Source organism: Tupaia chinensis, unplaced genomic scaffold (assembly GCF_000334495.1).
Source record: "Tupaia chinensis unplaced genomic scaffold, TupChi_1.0 Scaffold000399_1, whole genome shotgun sequence".
In the NCBI taxonomy this organism is placed as follows: Eukaryota; Metazoa; Chordata; class Mammalia; order Scandentia; family Tupaiidae; genus Tupaia; species Tupaia belangeri.
In genome coordinates, this window is record NW_006159901.1 from 2,339,680 (window position 1) to 2,351,340 (window position 11,661).

Genomic DNA, 11,661 nt, shown 5'->3' on the forward strand with positions numbered 1-11,661 from the left:
ATTTGCAACCTCTCTGCTGCTCTACCTCCCTGATGCTCCATAGCAACCTACACTGTTACTGGACTTAGATGGAAGTTCTCCCAGTTTCTAGAGAATGGGTGCACCTGCGACTGAGTTGCTGAACTTTAATTGAGGAACACAGAAGGGATCGCATGGCATGTGTTGGTGTGCCTCACACTTCAGAAAACGCTATGGTCTTAGAATTCAGAGGTGTTTAGGCAGGCAATGAGACACAAACTTTCTGCACTTCAATCTCCCTGGCGCTCTTGGGAGTTCAAAGGCAAGTGGAGGAAGGGATGAGCCACTGGTCTCTACCAGGTGCTTGGCTCCTCTACTAAATATTTAGTTTTTGATGAGGCAGTAGCAAGCTTAAAGGCCTGCCAAGACCAGGCTCAATACTCCCAGAAGGCAGGTAGACAGGACAAGCAGGTGTCTGGGATGGTGAGCGATGAAGTCCAAAATTTCCAAAGTGGCTCCTAGGTCTGGATCTCAGACTCACCTCAGAGACCTGCCCATGCAAAGCTCAAGACTCCTGGGTTATTATATATATATATATTTTTAATTTTAAGCATAGTTTTTTTTTTTTTTTTTGGAGGGGGGATGGAATCCCAAGTGTGATGGAAAAATATTAGAAGTAGAACAAGTACTGGCCATGGGATTATTTTAAGGATCTTAGTGGATCAGGGAGAATTACACATTTAAAATACAATCTCTCCTTGTGTTCTCATTCCTTCATGAACAACTTCCTAAAAAGCTAACCCACTGTGACAATCTTCACATTAATCCAATTCTAGTATGTTCAACATACTTGACCTACAAATACTGGTTAATCATAAAAGCTGCTTATCCTGTCTTGGAATGTTTTTGGTATTCCTAACATTAATCCAGTTGGTTACAAAATTGATTGTTCTGCTACTCATGAAAAATGCAACTCTGAAATTTCAGTGTGAAACCTGAGTATGCTTTTAAACAAAGAATCATTTTATTCTCTAAATTGATGAAATGGTTCACATAAGAGCTTCTAACAACATGGTACATTTCTTCATGTTTAAATTGGTAGTTATTTTAGTCTCAGAAAATGATAAGAGTTTTAAGAACAGCTGCTCAAAAAGGAATATCTTCCACTGTGAACAATGGAACACCCCAAAATATCTGAATATCTGCAAGTGGAGGAATTGTTTATATATATATATATATATATATATAGCATAAGTGTGCTAGACAGAGAGAGAGAGAAAGAGAGAAATGGAAAGTGAGAAATCATCCCCCAGGAGCGATGGCCATTCCACAGTCTCTCTATTCTTCTCTTGAGATTTTGGAGATGCACACAGACATCGAACATGATTTTCAAGCTGCTCAGTCTAGGACTTGAACTGTGGAGTTAACCATGTGGGATTTAGCTCCTTAGCCTCCATTCTACTGCTGGCCCAGGAATTGGTTATCTTTTAATCTGACAAATTCTGTTTGTTTGTTTTTTAATGGCAGGAGATTCTATTGCAAATATGATCCCTAACATATGGTGCAAAACAAAATCTAGTGTTCACAATTATGAGGATACTATGTTTTATCGAGGCTATGCTATTCCTGATAATGTTAACAGAAGTTTTTACTGGAACAGAAGAATTTTTTATCTGCTTATGTACATGCATACATTAAGTCAACCTTTAGACAGATTTCAAGGAAAACAGATGAAATTCATTTGGGGTACAACATTGTTATCACTATGTTCAAAACAGTTTCCCTGTTTAGGTTCAATCTAATGTTTAAACTCTGCAATATTGATTTACAAATTAAATCGCTATTTAAAAAATGATTATGCAGTTACATGCTAGGAACAATACATCATTTTATTTTCTTCTGGGCAAACTTATTTGAATATTTTTTCTATCAAAACTATATTGGCATTTTCACCATACATGCTTGAGTAATGTAAATTATTTTCATTTGTCTTTCAACAGTTGTACATGTCAAAGAAATACAGAATTTATAAACCTAAGACAAAAAAAATGTATTTTTTTGTTGTTTTGTTTTGTTTAGCTGTTTGTCATTTGCATTCACCAGAGACAGAGATAGAGAGAGGGAAAGTGAAAAAGCATCCCTGAGAAGAATGGCCATGTGGCAATCTCTTTTCCTCCACTCTCATCCTGGGTTCTTGGGCATGCATGAGCATGTGCCTAACATGCTTTTCAAGCCACCTCATTTGGGACTCTAACCCCACAATCAGCCTATGGGATCCAGCTGTCCTAACTTTCATGCCACTTGCTGACCTGGAAATAGTTGTATTTTTAAAAGTATACTCATTTACTTATCATGAGAGAGAGAGAAAGTGAAAGTTAGGGATCCACCAGCGGGCCTTCATGTCATGGTCCATGACCCCAACCCCAGCCTCAGCCAGGATGGGGGGGACAGTGGGCACAAGCACATTATATTCAGGGAAGCTTCAGGGCATGAACTCAGGACCCTCTCCTGTGAGTCCAGCTGCATCTCTACAGTTCCTCTGTCCAACCAAAAAAAATGGTGTGTGCCAACTATAAATAATGAGGATTTTCATATTGGTATAAAGAAGAGTTATGTTGAATTTATGGTTTTAGCTAATGTTTTAAATTCTTGGATGGTAAACATGTTCAGTCAAAAGAAATAGACTTATTTTTTCTTTTGTAAATTAATGTACTCAGATACACTGTGGGTTAAGTTAAGGTTCTGCTAATATTCAATTTAAAAATATGTTTGAGGACATCATCTCATTTGCAATTATTTTAATAAAACTATTTTATTAAAAATTGCTTATGATAAATGAAATGCTCTTAAGACAATTGAAAAGGGGTTAAGGGTTACAATTTTAATTAAAGAGTAATGTTCTGTATTGTAGGCAAAAAATTTTTGGAGTGACATTGGTTGGAGATGAATAGGGGTACTCAATGTAAGTCAGTGATTTGGTTATCAAAGCAACTGTCCAGGTTGGAGAAAATCACCCAGTGATGTAACATGTAGAAACAGTGATTTCTGTATACTAGAAATAAGACTTTCAAGTAGAATTTGCAGATAATCAAACTCTCACTTCTAGTAATTAAGAATTATGATTTAAAATGGAAATGAATATCTTTAAGGTTTTTTTTTACTTTTTTTGGAGAGTTTTTTTGTTTTTTTGTTTTTGTTTTTGTTTTGTTTTTTTTTTGCTCTAGGGCGTGTACGCTGGCCAGAAAGACAGACAGAGAGAGACAGAGAGACAGAAAGCGAGAAATCATCCCCAAGGGGGGATGGCCATGCTGCAATCCCTTCTCCTCCTTTCTCCTCTCAGGATCTTGGGCACGCACGCACATGCACCCGGCGTGAGTTTAAGCGACTGGGTCTGGGACTCGAACCATGGTTGACTACATGGGAGTCTAGCAACATAGCAATTACACTAACTGCTGGTCCCGAGTATCTTTAAGTTTAAGGCATATTTGTACTTAAAAAATAATTTCCAGGAAGTATCAGATTTTACTGTTTAAATCAAGTGCAAAAAAAAATTCATTTATATGCAAAACTTTTTTTTCCTGACATCCAAGCATAGTAAAAGAATAAAGTTTTTCTTGAAGACAAGAATTCCTGCCATTCATTGATCCATTTAGCAGTAAAGGACAAATATTGAAATACGTGTGTACTTATTTAATATTAAAGCCTTAATTTTTTTTAATTATTATTTTATTTAACTTTATTTATTTGTTATAATTGGACCATAGAGGAACACTCACACACACACACACACACACACACACACAGAGAGAGAGAGAGAGAGTGAGAGAGAGAGAGAGAGAGAGAGAGAGAAGGTAAGCAAGAAAACCAAGCCACCAGGTCCAGGACATGAACTGTGATTGGCCATGGGGAGTCCAGTGCACTTAACTACCAGGCCACCTGCCAGCCCCTGGACCTTAATTTTTTATGTTAAAATTATTTAGCAAATGTTTAAAAAATAATATTATGTACACCTCAGTTTCTCTCACTTCCCTGAAGAAATAAATATCACTGACAGGAAACGTACTGTGTGCCCTTCCTTTGTCCTTCATGGAGATTACTGATGTTTAAAACTTTGTTCCTATTCCCTTCATATTTCTAATATTTTATTTCACATGTTTAGCTTTACTCTAAGTAGTATGAATAATAAGCTACATTATTTACTTATTTTTCACTTAAGCTAAATAGTATTCTTTTCCAAGAGTTGCTTTTTTGCTCAGCATTATATTTCTGAGATATGGCCATATTAATTTAAAAACTTTAAATTTGAACAAAAGAGTCTTTTAACTTTTTTTTATTTTGAAAATCTCTTCAATATACATGAACATATGTGGGTTTATTTTTATTTTTGTGATTTGTGGTCAATTTGAAAGTCTATTCATTTTTTTGGTCGTTTCTTCTTTCTCCTCTGTTAAAAAGTCTGTCTTGTTTTAGCCAATTTATCTAAAATATTATTTATCTTTTCCCTTCTGATTTCAACAGATTTTACATATTCTAAATCATAATCGCTTTTTGATTATGTTACTTTTTTACATATCTTTTTCCATGAATATAGATTTCAATTTAAATGTGAAACTGATATGATTATTCAGTTATAGCACTGAGTATGAGAATGCTAACATTGCATTACACCTTCAGTAGTCTGGGCAAAATGTCATGATAAATTCCCAATTATTTTTTGTGGTTATCTATATATTTTTTTTGACATGCTAAAATCAGATACTATAACATATCACTCAAGTTCCTTGGTCAGGACTTATCATTAAGTTTATTATATCTTGTTTGATATAGATTTTTTAATAGATGTTCTTTACCAAGTTTGTGAAAAGTGTTTAGTAGAAATGGATGTTGGATTTTGTCAAATAATGTTTTGCATTTGTAGACATTATCATACGATTTTTCCTTTGTAGTCTATCAAATAATCATTTTTATTGATTTCCAAATGTCAAGTCAATATTTCTTTCTTGTCTTATACAACATTTGGCCATGATAGTTTATTTTATTTATATAGTTTTGGATTTGATTTGCTAAAATTATTTGAGGTTTTTTTTTTTTCATTCTTACTTAAAGTGACATTGTGTTGCAGTTTTATTTTTATTAATTTTTTTTTTTTTTTAGTTTTAATAGGGTGCTTCCCTTGCTGTAGAGAGAAAGAGAGAGAGAGAGAGAGAGAGAGAGAGAGAGAGAGAGAGAGAGAGAAAACACTTCCCCAGGGGAGATGGCCATGCTATAATTCCCTCAATATCCTCTTCTTAAAATTTTGGACATGCACAGACATGCACCTGGTATGCTTTTCTGGTCTTTCAAGTCTGGGACTCAGTATTGTCAGCCATGTGGGATCCAGCTGTCTTAACCACTGTGCCACTGGCTGGCCCTAGTTTTATTTTTTAATAGTAATTTTGTCTGCTTTTGGCATCAGGGTAACCTCATAGAATAATTTGGAAAATATTCTTTTCCTTTTCAATTTTCTAGAAGCAATTGTATTATTTCTTCTATAACTGTTAGGTAGAATTTTTCACTAAGGCCATCTGGGCTTAAGAGTTTCTTTGTGAGGGACCAGCAGTTAGTGTAATGGCTATGTCGCTGGACTCCCATGTAGTTGACCACGGTTTGAGTTCCGAATCCAGTGACTTAAACTCATGCTGGGTGTGTGTGTGTGCATGCCCAAGATCCCGAGAGGAGAATGGAGGAGAAGGGATTGTGGCGTGGCCATCCCCCCTGGGGGTTGATTTCTTGGTTTCTGTCTCTCTGTCTCTCTCTGTCTGTCTGGCGAGTGCACGCGCCCTATAGCGAAAACCTCTCAAAAAACTAAGAGTTTCTTTGTGAGACCAGCAGGTAGAGTAACGGCTGTGTCGCTGGACTCCCATGTAGTTGACCACGGTTTGAGTTCCGAATCCAGTGACTTAAACTCATGCTGGGTGTGTGTGTGTGCATGCCCAAGATCCCGAGAGGAGAATGGAGGAGAAGGGATTGCGGTGTGGCCATCCCCCCTGGGGGATGATTTCTCGCTTTCTATCTCTCTGTCTCTCTCTCTGTTTTTTTGGCGAGCGCACGCACCCTATAGCAAAAACCTCTCTCTCTAAAAAAAAAAAAAGTAAGAATTTCTTTGTGGAAAAGTTTTGAAACTACAAATACAATTTATCTAATAGATGTTGAGATGTTCAGGTTATCTTTTTCTTCTTGATTGAGCTTTAGTAGTTTGTAGCTTTCAAGAAATTTGAACATTTTGTTATAAGCTGCCAAATTTGCTGGCACGAATTTGTTTGTAATGTTCTCATATCATTCTTCTAATAGCTGTAGGTCCAATAGCAATGTTACTTCTTCCGTTTCTGATATTTATGTTCCATTTCATCCAAATGGAGGAAATTGTTCCATTAGCATTCACAATTTGCAGTGCCTTTGCAATGAAACTAGGTAGCATACATGGCTCAAGGAGTGAGACTTTCCATGAACCATAGAAAGGGAGAGTAAAGGTAGAATATGACATAGTATAGATTAGGGCAAAGATATAGCGAAATCAATTTTTTCTCTCTAGAAAAAATATTTTCAGTGAAATGTGTTCCCAGGCAAATCAAAAAAGCTCCACCTCAGTGGAACAAAAATAAGAATAGTAATCTTGTTTACTTGTTTATTTATAGACTGTAACTGCTTTGTATTTTTTCCTTCAGAAATTTCTCTTTATCTTAAAAACAGTGAAAAATTTTAAAAAAAGAAAAGTGGTCAATAGTCATCCCATCATTTGCTGTGAAATTATCCCTGGTAGTAGGTAAAGGTTCCAGAAAACTGTGAATCAGTGATTGGTTCTTCTAGGTCTTGTGCTGATAAGTTTTCCTACCATAGTGCCAAAGACAGAGGCTTCAAAATTTATTTGACAAGCAAACAATCAAGCAAAGACACTTGAAACTATGCCTTATATTCCTTAGCATTCCTAAATAATAACCCCTAAAGAATAACTATTACTATTTTTCCTATCAAAACATTCTGTTGTTGGCTGGCATAATTTATACTTTTCTTTTTCTTTTCTTTTTTTTTTCTTTCTTTTTTTTTTTTTTTTTTTTTTTTTTTGCTATCGGGTGTATGTGTTCACCAGAATGAAAGAGGAGGTTGGGAAGTGAGAAGTGAGAAATCAATCTTCAGGGTTGATGGTACCTTCTCCTTTATTCTTCTCCTGAGATTTGGGGCACACTTGCACATGCACTTAGTGTCATTTTGAAGCTGCTAGATCCAGAACTCAAATTGTGCAGGTGACCATGTGAGATAGAGCTGCCTTAACTTCGACATCAGCTGCTGGCCCAACTTATACATTTCTTATACAGTGTACATAACATGCTTTATCATTCCCTTATTAAACCATGACACTTTATATGTAACATCTTGAGCAATAGTTTCCTCATTTGCAGTAAGAAGTATTGGCTATTTCATTTCCATTATCATAATAATCCTTAATAATACCATCATTTTATATATATATATAAATATATATATATATATATATAAATTTGCCAAAGGGGACGTGCGTGAGAGACAGAGCGAGAGAGAGAGAGAGAGAGAATGAAGCACTTCTTATGGGGAATGGTCACACAATTCCTTCTCCATCTCTCCTTCCTTTCAGGATTTTAGGCATGCACATACATGAGTCTGGTGTGTTTCTCATGCCTCTGAGTTCAGTACTAGATCAGCATGGTAGGCCATGTCAGATCTAGCTGCCTCAATTATCTGGTCACAGGCTGGCCCCTATTATCATTTTAATTTGTTTTTTTTCCTCATTTTAGTTTATTATTATTTGTAATACCTGTCAAATTTCACAGTAGACTTTTAATGAGGTAGTTTATATGAAACACTTCAATATTTATACTAAAAAGATAAGATTTATAATACTTTTTATTTTAAGAGGCTCAGAGTGCATGGAATATAAGATCAAGTTCAGTTGAAGCCCATATGCCCACTTCTTGATTTGCTTTAAAGTAAAAATAGTGAACTTGTGTTAGGTGATATGGGTACATACGTGTTTTATTTGATGTTCATATTTTATACATCTGAGGATTTTGCATAAATATTTGTATTAAAAGTATGGAAGACACAAAAGTAGAAAATCAGCTGTTGAGTATAGTGTATATGGTAGTATCTTTGCCTGGTTTAATATGCAGTGAATAGTGTATTTGTGCTGGGAAAATCACTTTGTATGCTATGAAGATGTATAATTGTTAAATGTAAGTAAGAAAATAAGAATGTAAACTCTAAAGTAAAAAAACAAACAAAAAACAGGGTCATTCCATTTAGCTTTTGTCTTCCAAATAAAGAAAAATGTAAATAAAAAATATGGCAAATTTAAATTCACAGTTTGTTTGTTTTTTTTTTTTTGAGAGGTTATAGGGCATGTGCGCTCGCCGGGCAGACAGAGACAGAGAGACAGAAAGTGAGAAATCATCCCCCAGGGGGGATGGCCATGCCGCAATCCCTTTTCCTCCGTTCTTCTCTTGGTATCTTGGGCACGCATGCACATGCGCCCAGCCTGAGTTTCAAGCCACTGGGTCCAGGATGCAAACTGCGGTCGACTACGTGGGAATCCAGCGACATAGCCATTACGCTAACTGCTGGTCCCAAATTCACAGTTCTTTGTGATAACAATTGATTGGAACTGTGGGAAAATTGCTTTTCAATAGGCCTCTCACTAGTTTCCTGTAGTCTGCATCATTCTCTACTGAGACTGACTACTCTACCAATTATCTTAACTATTGCATAATGCAAAGCATGCAAACCTTGTTTTTTGCATGAACCTAAAAGGAGAAATAAAATGGATATTTTGATAATTGATTCATACTTATGCAAGATAGAAAATATAAAATATTTCAAAACTGTTTCTTAAAGAATTATTTTTATTTATCCATTTACTCATTTATTTCAATTTGATGAAAGAGAGAGAGAGAGAGAAAAGCAAGCCACCAGGTCCAGGACTCAAACCGTGGTCAACCATGTGGGAGTACAGTGCCCTTAACCACCATGCCATCTGCTGGTCCCTCAAAGCTACTTTTTAGATGTTATACTTTCTGCTTTGAAAGTTATAACAATGTCTTACTATTGAAGGATAAGTAACAAATTATAGAAATGTTTTTTATTGCCACAGTGCACATCTATGTGTATATGTTTATGTTAGTGGAGAGTCCTATTAAAAGACTAAAAGATGAAAAAGAATAAAATTTTAACATGGAAAGAAACTGCATGTCTATATCTCATGATGAATTTTCAAAACATGAGTTTAGCATTTGTTCACAAATTCTTGTTATACACAATGTACAGAGAAGTGTATACAGTAGACACTCCATTTTTGAAAGATTACAAGTTTTATTGTTTAACTGAAATTATTTTTTAAATGTATCTGCTTAAGGCAGTTATAAAATTGCTCACAACAATCAAGATCCTGATGATTTTCCATCTTTCAAAAGATAAGTTGTTTTTAAAATAGTTATTTTCCAATTATGTCATTGGAACTGATCATATTTTAGTTCCTTCTCATTAAATTCTTATTTTAATCAAATATGTCCCTTTTTCTTTTTATGAATCTATACTGGAATAGATTGTGCATATGAAATATAATCATTAACTACTTGATTCTTTTCTAGTGTTTCTAAGAGGAATTAGAAATACCCTATACAATTTGTCAAAAGTCCCATTTGGGACAGCATGATTTAAAGTCATTAAAGCTATGTAATCAGCTATTAAAAAACCTATATTTCATTTAAGACCTGCATGTTCACATTGATAATTAAGGACAGCCTTGATAAAAAGATGTAAATCACATAATAGTTTATTAATATTATAAACGTTAAAGAATTATTCATAACCTCAGTACACTTAAGATTATCCTCTCAAACATGGTTAAAAATCATAAAAAGTTTTCTAAGAAATACGTTTTGAATTAATGAATGTTTCTGATACTTTCCACAAGCATTGGAACTATATCTCGCTTGTCATTTCATCCCCAATGCCTGATAAATAGTATTGGCTTAAAAAATACTTATAAATGTGAAACCAATTAGTATTTTACAGAACATGCTTCTTTACTTTTTACTACTCTTTTATTTTTATAGCTGGAAATTATATCAATAGTTTAAAACCAATTTTATATACTTTCATTTTAAATAGCAGGCTGAGAATATACAACCGATGTATTTGTCAATAAGTAAGTGTATCAAATATGTTGAGAGTAGTTTTGTGAGTCAATTAAATAAAAAGATATACGTGAGTAATAGACATGACAAGACAGGTTACAAAAGAAGATATATAAATATGTCATGCCTCACTGGGGTGACCTTCTATTTAGGCATGTGTAAAGCTCTTTATCTTCTTATAAGACTTTATCAGTCTTGCCCTTGGGAACATGGGTTGTTAAAACATGGAGGTGTGGACTTAAATAGCAAAATAAAATAATTGCTTCCCTTGAACTTGCAGGGACTACAACCTTCATCTCCTTCATCTCCTAATATGAATCAACATTTGGTTTGTGAGAAATAATATGTATGGATAATTTTCTGAATGATAGACAGTCTCATCTATTGATACCTCTTTTCTTTAAACAATACATTTATACCATTCATCCATTCAACAAATATTTATTACTAAATATTTATGAAATATTAAGTGCTATAGACTTCAAGTAGCACAGATAACTCAGCCAGCCTGCTGGGACATCTGACTTGTGGTGCAAGGGCACTTCTTGTTGGGTGCATCCTAACACCCTCTCCCCTCAGGTTTCCCTTCAAGGCCTGGGACCCTCCAGCCACAGTCCTTCCTGAGCCCCTCCTGCCTTCTGGGCCCTGCCTACTGGGAAAGCAAAAAAAAAAAAAAAATCCTCCCCATGGCTCAAAATAGTAAGACTGGTAAAAATCAAAGACAAAAACAATATTCTCAAAATGCAAGAGAGACACTTCTAGTTAATTGAAAAGGTGAAAAGGTTATCCTATCAGGCTAATATCATACCTCTCAACCGAAACAAGACAGGCAAGGAAAGAATGGGAAGACACAGTCAAGACATTGAAAGAAAAACATGTCAACCAAGAATACTATACTTGGCAAGATTATCCTTCAAATGAGAAGAAGAAATAAAGTCATTTTCAGACAAACAAAAACTGAAAGAATTCACCAACGCTAGACCAGCTCTTCAAGAAGTACTGAAGAAAGAACTATATCAGGAAAATGAGAGACAAACAGAAATAAAAGAACAATGGGACCAGCAGATGATGCAACATTTGCATCATTGGACTCCCAAGTAGTCAACTGTGGTTCGAGTCCTGGACCATGCCCTGTACATTTGTATGCATGCCCAAGATCCTGAGAGAAGACTGGAGGAGAAGGGATTGCAGTGACCATCCTCCCTGAGGGGATAATATCTCACTTTCTGTCTCTCTGTCTCTCTCTGTCTCTCTGGCAAGTGCAGATACCCTATAGCAAAAATTCCTCTTAAAAAAAAAGAAAAAGGGGAACCAGCAGTTAGCGTAATGGCTATGTCACTGGACTCCCACGTAGTCAACCGCGGTTCGTGTCCCGGACCCAGTGGCTTAAAACTCAAGCCGGGCGCGTGTGCGTGCGTGCCCAAGATCCCGAGAGGAGAATGGAGGAGAAGGGATTGCGGCGTGACCATCCCCCCTGGGGCGTGATTTCTTGCTTTCT